The sequence below is a fragment of the Cebidichthys violaceus genome, unplaced genomic scaffold, assembly GCF_023349555.1.
Source record: "Cebidichthys violaceus isolate CVI_PGR_0920_01 unplaced genomic scaffold, fCebVio1.0.p SCAF_40, whole genome shotgun sequence".
NCBI lineage: Eukaryota > Metazoa > Chordata > Actinopteri > Perciformes > Stichaeidae > Cebidichthys > Cebidichthys violaceus.
Genome location: NW_027176595.1, coordinates 599226 through 610089, shown reverse-complemented (window position 1 = coordinate 610089; position 10864 = coordinate 599226).

Here is a 10864-nt window from a genome sequence, read left to right as displayed (position 1 = left end):
CGTTCAAACGGTATTATGTGAAGGAAGAACAACAACAGATCCTTTGCATTTAATGCAGAATGCTTCCTCTCCATGGAACCACAAAATCACTTGGACCAAGAGGCTCATAAATCTGACCCCATAAATGTAACATATATTCATATTAGTCTCCATGCACAGCTCCTTCAGCTTCAACATCCCCACGCATTCAGACCCTTAATTCTCAGACACACTGTGTGTTACTGTCACATTCGGTGCCCTCCGGCTGTCTCCAGGCGTGTTCTTCACAGGACTTCACGCTTGCAGTTGAGTGTCTGTCCTCCAACGTGTCACTCCGTCTCCAGCAGCTGTCTCCTCCTAATGGCCTCGACCTTTCTGCTCCTCCACTCTCCTTCTGGCCCTGCCGTCACGATCACGGCTCACTGTCACACTCCGCCTCTCACTGGGACAATTAGCATAATTGGAACTTACGACATTGGCCGACGCGAGGGCTAAACGGGATGAAACGGTGACTGGGCGTGGAGAGAGATAATGATGATGGTTGTTATAATTGGCTATTAAGAGAATCCCTGGAAAAGATGCTTGTGATTATGATCGTAATGGTAAGAACGATGTTCAAAGGTGTGAGGTTAATAATAACTTCAAAGCCGACTGTAGAGACAACGATGATGACATCTGATCGTTGGATTAAAGGGCCAGTGCGTAGCATTGATGTATTCATATTCATAACTCATTTCATTAGTGTATGATCACCTTTAACTAAGGGTTGGTGTGTTCTCGTTAGCTTAGCATGAGCCCTTCATATCTACATAGTGTAGAGAGCGGGTCACTAGCTCAGAGCCTTTTGCCTCTTTAAGTTAACCGCATGTTTGTGAAGCTGCAGTTATGTGCCGCCACCTCTGACTTCCCTTCCTCCTAAAGTGGTTTTATTTTGGTAAGGATGGCCTCTGAGCGAGGCGAACGATGCTCAGAGTAGTTCTGATCACGATAAGAGTATTAGAAAACACATGTTACTCTTGAAAATTTCATTTTTTTGTCGAGAATGGTCCTTTAAAGAACTCTTCAGTCTTTTGGGAGCAAATAAATCACCTTCATAGTGGAAATAAAGGCAAAGAATGTACAACCAGCTAGCTTAGTTTAGCACAAAGACTGTAAACGGGGGGGAACAGCTAGCCGTTTTTATACATATTAAACAAACAAAACATAACGCGTTAAATAGTAAAGCAGCGGTCCTGGTTTCAGTCTTTGTGCTAAGCTAAGCTAACAGCCTGCTAGCAGTACATACAGCTTCATGTTAAGTGGAAATTATCTACTCAACTATAGGCATATTTACAAGTAATACCATATAACTTATGAACCTCTTGATGATTTTCTAAAGATGCTATTCTTAAGCTACTGCTGGCTTGAGTCGGCCGTCGAGTCCCACTGTGGGTAATGTAGGCGCCACGTTTTGACAGGAACAACACCGGCACCGTTATGAGAGGGAAAAGCTAAATTCGTGAAGGACTTTAAGTATCAACACTGAATAATTGAATTCATACATGAATGCGAAAAGGAAATAATCATATTTCCTCATTAGCAATTGCTCTCTGAGCTTGTTTAAGCAACTCATAGCATTCTTTAAAGCCTAAGCTTCAACAGGTTTGATAATAAATTCTGCATTTTTCTTACATTTTATAGCTGTCATGTCAAGTTTCTTTACGTCTCAATAAGTCATCACACGCTCTCCTTTTTTTGCCGCATTAGCACACCGAGCTATACGATCAAAATGATGCTGACACGGAGGAGGATGACGTGGATAATTAAGATGATGAAGGGCAGGTGCAGGTCGTGCGCTGGACCTTCACAGCTTAGGTGCAAACACAGCTGGTTGCTAGGCAACGGTGTCCGCCGGGGGGCCCTTGTAAGGCCTGGAGCCGGGGTGAGAAGAGGGGTCGACACAACGCTACCTTCAAAACCCCACAGCACGCTAAAAATAGACCAGGAGTGTGTGTGTGTGTGTGTGGTGTGTGTGTGTGTGTGTGTGTGTGTGTGTCTGTCTGTCTGTCTGTCTGTCTGTGCGCGTGTGTGTGTAGAAAGCACTGTGGAGAAAATGACGGACAAAAACAGAAATACATGGAATAAGTGACATTGAGTGTAGGGAGAAGGATGGAGGATGGAGGAGACGACTTGGTGAAGGTGCTACAAGCCGGCGGGTGAAGTGTGACGCATTAGCCGAGCGCTGCGTGAGTCCGCTGTAATACGAGCTTCTCTCTGTTTGTCTTCTCTGAGAAAACTTCATCCCCTCCTGCCTTCCTCTTCTCATGCACACACTTACACACTCGCACCCCCATCTCCTTTTATAAAAGCACCCAAGGACAATCCTCACTATTAATAGGAAGTGTTGTCAACTGGCTCTGGAGAAATGAGACCTTCTGTTCAGCTAACTATTTTTGCGGTCCTTTGTAGCCGTGACCCCTCACACTGTCAATTACATTCATTTTCCAGACTATTAAAGACAATTTTAAAACTGGTTTTATTCAGCCGACACAGACAAATATCTCTTTTCGATTAAACTCTAAATGTTTGATATATAAATATCAAGAAATAACCATGGAAAAAAAGTTTGTGAACAAAAATGGCGTCTAAATGGGCCATGGCCATTGTTTTCTGCCCATCACGGACTCCCGCAGAGAGTTGAGAGCGGCAGTGACGGACTAGTATTATTTACTTGGCTCGTCTTTCAGCACCGGGCTCTTTTGGTTTCCAGCTCCGGAGCGGTAATCGAGCTCCGCGCATACTGCGGGTGATTTATGGGCCGGAGGTCGCCAATCCTCAGAGATACCCCGACCGCCACAACCTGACTGCGTGTACGGACATCTGCATCCAGGGTCTGCACACCGGGAGGGACTACCACACTAGGGAGATACTTCTACGGCTGTTAGCCGTATATCGGTTGGTAGGGATCGGGCTAAAATTAACTGATGCTAAAGCTAATGAAGTTAGCATCTTCACCAGTTGATGATCCACATACAAGACACGGAAATAAAGAAGCAGTGTCGTTCTTGTAAATAAAGCCTCGTCAGATTGTGCCGATTGACGACCGGAATGTTCATTGACGATTTGTTTTTCCTACGCCAATTTTTAAGGCGATTTTAAATAACGTAGCCTCCTATCAGACCTGAGATGTTAGAACAAAAATAATCTCTGTAATGTGCACCCTGCTGTGCATTTAGCATTGTTTCTGGTGGAGCGGCATGTCCGAACGACAGAACAAGGGACGGCTGGATCTTAAACCCTTAAATGGGTTAAATGGATTTTTGTTTAGATGCATGAAATAAGGTCTGTAGTTCACACAAGCCGTCTGTTGTATGACTTCAAATGAATTTGAAAGCTTTTACATGTCTTAAAAAAAAGGCTTTCGCAAACAAGTGGCTAAATGAGACGTGACGTCATGTGACCGTGGTGTAGGTCGGTAACAGCTAGCTTTCTACTTCTGGCCTTTATGCTTTAAGAATCATAAAAGTTTCATTTGTCAAGGTTATCTTGCTGAACAAAACGTGTAAGTATCATAAACTTGTATTTACCGCGGAGCTTATTTTCTGCAATCATGCGAAATACGATGGAAAAGTACGCCGAGGGAACCAGAGCGGAGCTTCTCTCTGGTTGGCCGACAAACACACGTCATCCCTGCAGCACTCCAGGTCTTATTTCAAATGACCCTCTGGGAAACAAAACGTGGTGCGTGTTTGTTTGCGTTGTGTGTGTGTGTGTGTGTGTGTGTGTGTGTGTGTGTGTGTGTGTTATTTCACTTGTGTAATCGTTACTGAAAAAATTATACCACTCTATCAATAATTACTCGACTTCTCGACAGTTAATGTATCCTCCTATTGATGATTACCGTCATGGCGTGTGTGAGCGTGTGCATGCTTGTGTGTGTGTGTGTGTGTGTGTGTGTGTGTGTGTGTGTATATACCCCAGGAATAGGGCTTGGTTTGAAACAGCACTTAAAGCTTAGCACCATTCCAGCTAAACACCTGTCACACAAACACACACACACACACACACACACACACACACACACACACCTGTTTGATGCATGCCATACAGACTGTCTGTCTGTCTGTCTCACACTCACACTTGAACACATTGTGACATGTTCAGAAATGTTGACACTTGTGTCTGCAAGGTCACATTTATATATTCTCTCACATGGCTGCTTGTTTTTCTGATTGCAGCCTTCATCCAAACGGTCAGCAGCAGCATTGGGGGGGGGGGGGGGGGGGGGGTGCGTATACATCAGTTGGTAAAAGCCACCAATCAAATGCAATTGAACCTGCAGCTGGAGCGTCTTTCAGTCGTCCTCCTCATCCGTTCTTCTTCCTATAAACTACCGACAAGGCCGAACAAAGAGTCGGCCACAGCTGCAGCAGAGCGAGCAAAGAGGGCGATAAAACTCTCGCTTGTCCTTCACAGCTTCCGCGTCTCTCTCTCTCTCTTGACTCCTTCACAGCGTATACTCCCTCCATCGGGCTCGACACTGATCCGTCTTCCTGTCACCGCTGCCGTTCCTCCGGGCCCATGTGCGCCCGGTCATTCCCAGCCCGCCGCGCTCCGGCCCGTATATGGCGGGGGCCATCCGGCAGGGGAGCCACAGGGTTAAATATACTCCGAAGCGCCGAGAATGCCAAACTCCTCCGGCAATACCTGCCAGAGGTTAGCTAACACACACACACACACACACACACACACACACACACACACAATGGGCACATGTGCTCATTGTCTCATTAGCATAAGCGTTTTCTGCTACCGTTCTTATGAAGACATCTGTGAGGTGCATCCAGGAATGTTAAAACACATCTGAACACACAGCGTGAAGTCATAGGGGAACATTTAACACACTGATCAGGTCAATTCAAGTCAAATCTAATATGACCAATCGAACAGCAAGAGGTACAACTAAAATTAAGATTTTTAGGTGGGAAAATATAAACCGAAATTCCAATGTTGGTAATATTAACCTTAAGTTTCCCAGATGTAACTTCACGGTAGGTAAAAACCTTTCATCATGAATACATTCACATAAAACTGATTCAAAATAAAGGCTCAAACCGGAGCAGCTTCCTCACTGTCTTGTGCATATTCTACACATATTTCATTGTTATTCTCAAAGACATAATTGCGGCCGTGGCCAGAAATACTGATGTCACTATAAGCCCCAGAAAACGTGTATCAGCAACCAAAAACAGGTTCCTATTTTGTATCATTTAGATTTGTCCTATTTCATTGGTCAATGTAACTATTCCATCACAACTAAAATTGTAAAAATGAAATACTGGAATACGCTCATAGCCAAGATGTGAATTTGCAAAATGTTCGGAAAAAAACGGCATTACCTCATTGTCCAATTTAAAATAAGACTCAAATGTGTTCAAATGGAAGAACCCATGTGGGTCGAAAGAGGTTTTTTATTTTATTTATTTAACGTTTATTTAAACTTTCATTTTGAGTTGATTTTGGCGGCCCCTGTGGACAACAGCGGTAGTGTTTCAGAGTCCCTTTTAGAAAAGCTCTCATTTTACTGCAGCAGGATCTCACAGTCTGCCACACTCGGTCCTGGTTCTGGTTCTCCCTCACCCTCCAGCGGGCCCAGCTATACTCCCTGGACCTCCGACAGCGTGGTGGAGGTGTAGATGAGCCACTGCTGCCGGTGCATGGAGCTCTCCGCCTCCTGCTGGAGGTACAACCGCAGTTGTCTGTAAGATCTCTAATTATCTGACAGCCCATTACGGAAACACTCGATCTAATTTGCCTTGACATTGCAGCAAACCCAGACGTGTTTCCACACTTCAACAAGTTATAAATCAAAGAGATTTAAATGTGCAATACAACCAGTAGCTGGTACTGAGGAATCTATTGAGGTCATACGTCTTGTGAGAGGCTGGACGGGCCTCTGTAAATCAAACGTGTTGGCTCTTCACTGCAAACATCTTCTGAGGAGGAAGTGGCTCTCTTCAGTCTCTACTCTCTCTTTTTGAGCTGAGAGAAGGAGGAGGAGGGGGGGGGGGGGGGGGGGGGGGGGGGGGGTGTTGACATAAGCAACACGAGAGCCTGGAGTGTGTCCTCACTTTATGTTCTCAGGGACACACTTACTTAAGGGGAGCGCCTGGCCTTGGTTTACTTCCAGGCTTTGGGGCCACGTGGCAGCAAAGTGATGAAGTGGGAGCAGGAGAGGACAGAGAATCACGGGCGGCAGGTTTTCAGCCAAGACATCGTTGGGATGGGAGGGCTTTCACACCGGAGGCTGTCACAATATCAGATTTTCACCACCACCACCATCATGGTCAAATGAATTTACGATAACGATATCATCGTCATATATCTAGAGAACATTGTGCTTTTAGTTGGGGTTTTTTTGTTGGCAAATGAATTACACTGGGAGGTGGAGAGAGTCTGTAACCGTTACTGAGCTAAAGTGTAATTTAAGAGGCGCTGGATTATTATTATTTTTTATTGGTCTATTTGATAAGGAACAGAGCATATTAATAAAAACCCACATTAGCCAAGAGGCTAGTTTTCATCTGTAGCCCCAAGGGAGATGTTACAAAGTAAACACAATATTATTATGTGTATTACTAACATTATATAAATATGACATTTTTTTTATTATCACGGCTATCGTCAATAACTGTAGGGTGTAAGGCGACGCCCCTAATTCCCACCTATGAGCTGAGATAAAATAGTTCCCATTCTAAAAGCTACCAGAGCAGAGTTTCACTTTTTTTGGTCAGTAATCACTTTTCGACTTACTTCATTGTCTGAAAATCTCTTAAGAGATCCATCTAGCAAAGGCTTGAAATGAGTTACTGGGTTTTATCAGCTGCAGTGTTAAAGAATAGACATTTTGGAAAATATGAAAACTTAAATTTCTCGCAGAGACGAGTAGATTGATATGAGTGCTATCAATCTTTAAACACTCTGCAAGGAAGCAGATGGACACATTTTCGCAAATTGTCAAAACTCTTCCTTTAAGTGCGTTCACGTGAATCCTCCCTCCTGCGCTTCCTGTTTACACGGTGCAACAGGAAGCCGCGCACGCTACCGCGCCGCACACACTCGCCCGCACCTTGACGTGACCTTCCAGCCTCCGCGTAGCGTCTAGGGGGGTCCTCGCCCGTCAGGAGTCACATTCTCAAACCTCCCTGAAAGAACACCGAAAATTCTGCCATTGTGTCATAACTGCCTGCCCCGCATGCCCAGCGCACTATTTATACCAGAGGAGCACAACTGCTGCTATAGGTACAGTTACAGTGGGGCACTTCAAACCCCAGCTGCCCTGCCTCAGCTAATAATACGACGCCGTATATACGCACTATCCTACACACACACACACACACACACACACACACACACACCACTGCCTGCTCTGCTGCTACTTCTGGCCCTCATCATCCAGCCTCAGAGTGCTTCCTGTATCTATCCCGGTGATGAGCCGCCACAGGCAGGCAGCCCCCCCGACGTGCCCACCTCCCACACCGAGGCGCCTGCCAACAAGCTCTCACACACGCCAGCCGGTTACATCACGACTGAGCTCCAAATCATTATGCACATAATCATTCCGGAGGGAAGGACAGCGTGGAAGTCCCCTGTCCAAAACTAACACCAGCAAACACACGATAATACACATTCATGCATTCACGCTTTCATGCATTCACGCTTTGCTGTCTTACAACGTTTAGTCAAAGTAGATCTGATGGGGCTTTTTCTGACAGAAAAAGACCCTCTATTGCAATTACAATTATTATCAATTGAATACTGATTAAAGACACACTGGTGAGCTCCATTTAAGTATATGCCTTCTAAAACCAACTGGCACCTGTCATGATCCTATTATTAATATTTAATAATTTATATTTGTAACTCGTATAGATCACTTTATAGAGCTCTGTTTTCACGTTGACATTAAATGTTCTTTTTCTATTGATTGGTGTCAAAAAGCCACATAAATTGTACATTGTAATATCATAAAAACACGAAAACTTCCAAAAGGGATAGTCATAGTTTTTTGTGTGGTATTTTGGCCGTCGCCATCTTGGTTTAATAAGTTCACGATTAAGGGATTAATCAATTATCGGGATCATAATGCATTTTGCCTGCAGCTTCCATTAAGAGAGTCAATCTTTAACACTGGGTAGGTGTTGATTTAAAGAGACCAAAAAATAATGATTTCATTCATTCATTTGTTGTACTCTTAATGGTTATGACAAAACAAATGTACTTGTATCTTTCCAACATAGTATGAGGAAGAATTGAAACGGTCCACAGAGCACCGAGGGGTCCGCAGCAGAGGACGTCCTGTTTTAGGACCCGTGTCCTCTCTCTTGTGTCACGATATCCTCGTACTTAAATATCCTTAAGTCAACAATCACAACAGGAAACATGACACCAAGTCAACACGCTGCGAGCGACGGCACCTTGAGAACATCAACTTCAACCTACAGGCCCACTTTAGCCAAGCGAAGCTAATCGTTTCAACTGTGGCAGGATAATGTCAGTAGAGTGATTCTAAATGATTCCTCTGTGTCCTTTTGAATTAAAGTATCATCACAGACAGCTCAAATGACTTCATGTCCAAAAGTATTCTTTCCAAGTAATGATCCCAAACTAGTGTTTCAAGAATTGCCTTCCCACCATGACCACTGATATGTGTGTGTGTGTGTGTGTGTGTGTGTGTGTGTGTGTGTGTGTGCGCCTCTGCACGGGTGGTGCAGCATTATCGCCGCTGTGTTTTATTAGCATTAGAGCACAGTGCTTAGGATGAGCCGCAGTAACCTGATCCCAAAGATTGAGCTAAATGTCAGTGAGCCACCTTGAGCTTTGCACAGCTACAGCCGGCCCAGAACCGCACCGCGGGTCAGAGGGGGAAACACACCGCGCTGCAGCTTCAACATGGACGCTGAGAGGAAAAGCTCAGGGCAGAAACAACGCAGAGAGAGAGAGAGAGAGAGAGAGAGAGAGAGAGAGAGAGAGAGAGACAGAGAGACAGAGAGAGAGACAGAGAGAGAGAGAGAGAGAGAGAGAGAGAGAGAGAGAGAGAGAGACAGAGAGAGACAGAGAGAGAGAGAAGATGAGGAATGAGAGAAGGCCAGTGATGAAGAACGATGGTGATGACAGTGACTGGTCAGTTTCCCAGTTATCCACTGCCGGTTCATTGTGTCCAGAGTTCACTAATCACAACACACTGACTGGAGACCATGTGACGGGAATCACACCAACCAAGATGCATAATCGGGCCAGGGGCATAAAGGGGCTGCTTACCCACCTCCTACCTGGCACATGGATATGTCTCTATGACACATGGGAGATTTGGAATAGTCTAAAGTAGTAAAGTAAAGTAAAGTAAGTCTTAGTAGAAAACTGCTTATTTACTCCTACAATGCGGGGGGGGAAAAGCGCACCCACAAACAATGAGCATGTGACAAACTCATAACAGGATAGAAGGAAAAACAAACAGAAATCTTAAGATGTCAGCCCAGCTGATAGAAAACAGCTTATACACGTACCAAATGACCAAAAGCGCACCACAGACAATGAGCATCGGCCCAACGACATAAAGCAAAAAAGAGAAACATGTTGGTGTCAGCGCACCAGAAGCCTTTACATATTTATATTCATATACTTTAAAAGGAGGCACTTACTTATTTGTAGACGGAAGTCCATGCGCCTCTCCCTCTGGAAGAAGATGTCAGTGACGTTACTGATGAACCTCTCTCAGTTAGGTGTATTCCTCAGTGTGAAGTCGAAAGCCTGCTCTGTTCCATTCTGTTCCGGCTGCAGGTCTTTACGGTCCTCTCCACAGATCAGGTGGTAGAAGTTGTAGTTAAGACCAGCTTCAAATGGTTTTGTGGCCTCAGATACAGTCTCCTGCAGATCATCGCTCGTCAGAAAGTAGTTTGTGGACAGTGTAATCCCACCAAATCAGACTTTAATCCAATCAGATCAAAGAATTTTGGATATCTGGGCAGGATCCTCAATTTTGTCGACAAATATAGCTGACATTAAGCTCCTCCAGGCAGTCAAACCTTCCATTTGTGCCGTGATGTAGAGAACCAGGTCACAGCGAGGGCCACGCCATCCCAGTCATCTGAGTTTTCCATCATTTTGTGAAAAACTTAGCGACCCGGTAGGTGTTAGTCTGGATAGTTTGTACCAGCCTAGAATTGGAGATCCACCTGACTAGATGATGCTCTAGGGATGCAGCATTTCACAACTTCAGCCGGCAAACGTGTGCATTTGGTAGACTTCCAAAAAAATAGCTGCAAGCCCCTCAACAGTCAAAATGTCACTCAATGCTACATCGTTCAGAGCACCGTGTAGATCTTTTATCCTCACACTGGTGCTGCTGGAGGAGATGAAAAGTGATGGAGAATTTAAAAAGCTTGCTGACCCAACTGCAGCCACTTAGCCCGGACTTCCCGTCATAAGTTACTAACAGTGAGAAGTCTGTGTAACGTTTTACCCCTTCTGGTTACGGTCCTGCAGGTCTGGTGTTGGTTTATCGGTAGCGACCACAGCTCTTTGTTGTTTCAGTGTTGAAAATATATCCAAACTGACCGCAGCCATTTAAGTTAGCCGTTAGCCGCTAGCCGTTAGCCGTTAGCCGCTAGGTCCTACTGCAAACGAGCTCCAGCCTTGAACTTCCTGTATTGAGGAAGAAAGGTGCTTTCAGGAGCAACGAAGTATCGTCAGAGAAACTGACTTAAAGTATCAAAAGTGAAAGTGATCTTTTCTCCAGTGAAATGGCCTCTTATTCAAATTATTCTATATTAAATCATTAGATTGTTAATACACTTTAAGTCGTATTTAACTGGAGTTTTAACTAAAAAACATTTTGGTAGTTTAT